The sequence below is a fragment of the Penaeus vannamei genome, chromosome 20 (genome assembly GCF_042767895.1).
Source record: "Penaeus vannamei isolate JL-2024 chromosome 20, ASM4276789v1, whole genome shotgun sequence".
In the NCBI taxonomy this organism is placed as follows: domain Eukaryota; kingdom Metazoa; phylum Arthropoda; class Malacostraca; order Decapoda; family Penaeidae; genus Penaeus; species Penaeus vannamei.
This window is the reverse complement of record NC_091568.1, coordinates 37904437-37909436: the sequence shown is the minus strand read 5'-3', so window position 1 is coordinate 37909436 and position 5000 is coordinate 37904437. Positions and strand designations below refer to the sequence as shown.

The window sequence follows — 5000 nt, the reverse complement described above, 5'->3', positions numbered from 1 at the left end:
ATCTGTTTATTTAACTGCCTTTAATCCATCTGTTTATTTAACTGCCTATCTATCTGTCTGTCTATTTAACTGCCTATCTATCTATCAGTTTATTTAACTGCCTATCTATCTATCTGTCTATTTAATTGCCTTCTTATCTATCTGTCTGTCTAACTGCCTTTTTATCTATCTGTTTATTTAACTGTCTATCTATCTATATAACTGCCGTTTTATCTGTCTATCTATTTACCTTCCTATTTATCTATCTGTTTATTTAACTGCCTTTTTATCTATCTCTCTGTCTAACTGTCTTTTTATCTACCTGCCTATCTAACTGCCGTTTTATTTATATATTTATCTTCCTTTTTATCTATCTGTCTATTTAACTGCCTATTTATCTATCTAACTGCCGTTATATCTATCTATTTATCTGCCCTTTTATCTATCTATTTAACTTCCTATTTATCTATCTGTCTGTCTAACTCCTTTTTTATCTATCTATCTATTTAACTTCCTATTTATCTATCTGTCTGTCTAACTGCCTTTTTATCTATCTATCTATTTAACTGCCTATCTATCTATCTGCCTGTCTAACTGCCTTTTTATCTATCTGTCAGTCTAACTGCATTTTTATCTACCTGTCTATCTAAATGCCGTTTTATCTATCTATCTAACTGCCTTTTATATATCAGTCTAACTGCTTATTTATCTATCTGTCTATCAAACTACCTTTTTTAATCTATCTGTCTAACTGCCTTTTATCTATCTGTCTATTTATCTACTTCTGTCTTTCTGTGTATTTATCTATTTGCTTCTGTATATTTATCTATTTGCTTCTGTATATCTATCCATTTGCTTCTGTATATCTGTCTATCTGTTTATTCATCTATTTACGTCTGTTTGTCTATTTACTTCTATTTATCAGTCAGTCTATCATCTGTCTATTTACTATTTACTTCTGTCGGATTATCTATCTACTTCTGTCTATCTGTCTATCCATCTCTCAGTCTTTTATCTATCTGTCGATTTATATACCCATTCCTATCGATCTATCTATCTGTACATCTGCCTTTCTGCATTTCTACCTTTCTAACCGTATCCTTTTTTTTTATCTATCGTCGTTCTCTCTCTCTCTCTCTCTCTCTCTCTCTCTCTCTCTCTCTCTCTCTCTCTCCCTTCTCTCTCTTTCCTTTCATCTCTCTCTCTCTGTCTGTCTCTCTCTCTCTCTCTCTCTCTCTCTCTCTCTCTCTCTCTCTCTCTCTCTCTCTCTCTCTCTCTCTCTCTCTCTCTCTCTCTCTCTCTCTCTCTCTCTCTCTCTCTCTCTCTCTCTCTCTCTCTCTCTCTCTCTCTCTTTCTCTCTCTCTCCCTCCCTTCCCCCCCCCTCTCTCTCTCTCTCTCTCTCTGTTTCGTTCTTTCTTCCTCTCCTTCTCTCCCTCTCTCACTCACTCTCCTTTGACATGGTATTTCGAAACAATTAGTCTTATAGCAATGAGTTACGGATACACATTGGAACTCGGGTTGCTTTGCGAAACAGAAGAAGAGTCAGTGGTAATAAATATAGTGATATCGATAATGGCGATAACAATAGAATACTAATCATGATGATGTAAATAAAATCCGTAGCAATAGTATTAATAATGATGATTATAAGCATGGTAATAATACAGCAATGATAATAACGACGATAATAATAATGATAATGATATTGATGATGATTATCATGATAACAGTAGGAATAACAGTAATGATAATAATGATTATAATGATGATAATAGTTATAAAAATGATAATAATGATAATAGCGATAATGATAATAATTAAAATTATAATGATAGAAATTATATTAATGTAGGTGATAACAATGATAATGATATAAATTATGATAATAATAATAATCCTAATGATGATAACAATGATCATAATGATGATAGTAATGATAGTAAAGATCATATTATTACTACTAACACCGCAGTTATTAATGATGATAGCGACACTAATAGTAATGTTCATGATAACGATAATAGTAATAATACTAATAATTATGATAATAATGATAAAGATAAAGATAATGTTACGGACAATGATGATGTTAATGATAATAGGGATAGTAGTAAAAGTGATTATCATACTAATAACATGATTGATAACAGTCATGCTGCTGATGATAATTAAGATGATAATGATGATGATAACAGTAGTGATGGTAACGATGCTACTACTACTACTGCTAATAGTAATGATGATGATAATAATAGTAATTTTAATGATAATGTCATTAGTAGAAGTAATGATAATGATAATAATAGTAATGATAATGATAATAATAGTAATGATGATAATGGTAATAGGAATAATAATAATAATAACAATTATGATGATGATAATAGAGATAATGATGATGGTGATAATAATAATGATAATGAAGATCATAATAATGATAATGATTACAATAATGATAATAGTAATAATAATAATAATAATGGGAATCATAATGATAATAATAATCACGATACTGATCCAGATAGTAATTATAATGACAATGCTTATAATGATAGTAAAGTTACTAATTGTTATGGTAATAATGATACTACGACTAATACTATTAATGTTAATATTGTGAGTAATAATGGTAATAAGTATTACAATGATAAAATTAGGACAGGAGTAATCGTGAAAAATAACGACAGTTCAGTGCAATTCTTTTCTCAGAATTTTACCAGGAAAAGATATGGTAGATGTGATAGCAAGATTGTCGGGAAGACAAGATAAGCGACAAGTGACATGTCAGGTCGTGTTTTTTTTTTCTTTTTCTCTTAGTAAGTCAAGTGTTCTTGGTCTGTGCGAAATCTTATCACAGTGCAGTAGCCTTTACACCTATATGCAAACTATGTCGGTAAACTAAGTGCGTTTGTAAGTGCATGGACTCTAGGACACTCGCTTGCCAAAATCAAAACATAAACATACACACACGCACACACACACGCGCGCACACACACTCACACAAACTCACTCAGTCACTCATACACAAACAAACAAACAAACACAAACACAGACAAAGAAACAAAGCTCAAACACACACATACTCAGTCAGCCAGTCACTCATACACAAACAAACAAACATACACACACTCATACACTGTCACTCATAACAAATAAACACAAAGACACAAAAAAGCAAAAACACACACACACACACACACAAACACACACACACTAACTCACTCATACCCAAACAAACAAACACACACACAAAGAAACAAAAAAGGCCCCCACACAAACATAAACACACACACACACACGCACACACACACACACACACACACTAACTCATTCATACCCAAACAAACAAACACAAACACGCACACACAAAGAAACAAAAAAGGCCCCCACACGCACACACACACACACACACACGCACACACACACACACACACACACACACACACACACACACACACCGTGAGACAAGGCAAATGAAACCCGAGCCCCATTGCGTCGCCGCGGCACCGAGCGCCAGGCACATATCGGTATCAGAGCGGCACTGATTGCAAGGTGGAAAAGGGGGAGGAGGAGAGGAGAGAAGGGGGAGGAGGAGAGGAGAGAAAGGGGGAGGAGAGGAGAGAGAGGGGGGAAGGAGATGAGAGAAGTAGGAGGGGAAGAAAGTGAGGAGAGAGGGGTGGGAAGGAGAGGAGAGAGGTGAGGGAAGGAGAGTAGAGAGAGGGGGAGGAAGGTGAGGTGAGAGAGGGGGAGGAAGGTGAGGTGAGAGAGGGGGAAGGAGAGGAGAGAGAGGGGGAGGAGTGGAGAGAGAGGAGGAGGAAGGTGAGGAGAGAGAGGGGGAGGAAGGTGAGGAGAGGGGGGAGGGAAGAGAGGAGAGAAGGGGGGAAGAAGGTGAGGGGAGAGGGGAGGGGAAGGAGGGGAGAGAGGTGGGGGAGGAAGGAGAGGAGAGAGAGGGGGAAGGTGAGGAGAGAGGGGAGGGAGGAAGGAGAGGAGAGAGAGGGGGAAAGGAAGGAGAGGAGAGAGAGAGAGGGGGAAAGGAAGGAGAGGAGAGAGAGGGGGGGAAAGGAAGGAGAGGAGAGAGAGGTGGAGGAAGGTGAGAGGTGGGGAGGAGAGGAGAGAGAGGGGGGGAATTAGAGGAGAGAAGTGGGGGGAGGAAGGTGAGGAGAGAGGTGGGGGAAGGAGAGTAGAGAGAAGGAGGAAGGAGAGGAGAGAGAAGGGGAGAGGAGGGGAGAAAGGAGAGGAGAGACGGGGAGTGGGTATGAGAGGGAAAAAGGCCAAAGAAAATAGCAAGTGAAGAAAAGGGGGCATGGGAGAGGGAGGGGAAGGGGAGAGAGGAGAGGGAAAAAGAGAAAGATAATGCTAAGTGGAAGAAAATGACATGGATGAAGGGTCCAAAGAGAGGCAGAGTGAGAGACAATCTGGTAGACAAAGACTGATAGACAGACAGACAAACAGATAATTTGGTGGATAGATAGATAGATGAATGAATAAATGAATGGAAAGACACAGAAACAAACAATCGATAGAACGCGTAATGCAAAATGACAAATAATAACAGACGTCACGACAAAAGAAACAACGAATGGGATGAACAGACAAATTGCCATGATAAACGTCATTAGAAGAGTAGAGAGCCTTAAGAAGGAAAGGGGAAACCGCGATAATAAGGGAGAGGAAATCGTCGGCCGCCTAATCTCCCTCTTGCGCCGAAGCCCAGAGAAGACACGGGATCACAAGGAAGACGGCGACAGGAGCAGGATGTATATGTATATATATATATGTCTGTGTGTGTGTGTGTGTGTGTGTGTGTGTGTGTGTGTGCGTATGTGTGTGTGTGTGTGGATGTGTGTATATATATATACATATATATATATATATATATATATATATATATATATATATATATATATATATATATATATATATATATATATGTGTGTGTGTGTGTGTGTGTGTGTGTGTGTATGTATGTATATATATATATATATATATATATATATATATATATATATATATATATATAT

The 5000-nt window shown here is 37.5% G+C and overlaps 1 protein-coding gene across 5 annotated transcripts in view; it reads left to right on the top strand.

Moving 5' to 3' along the window:
- Nucleotides 1–5000, top strand: part of LOC113825750 (adenylate cyclase type 2-like) — a 93887-nt gene that overhangs the window by 66085 nt on the left and 22802 nt on the right. The window lies entirely within an intron of this gene.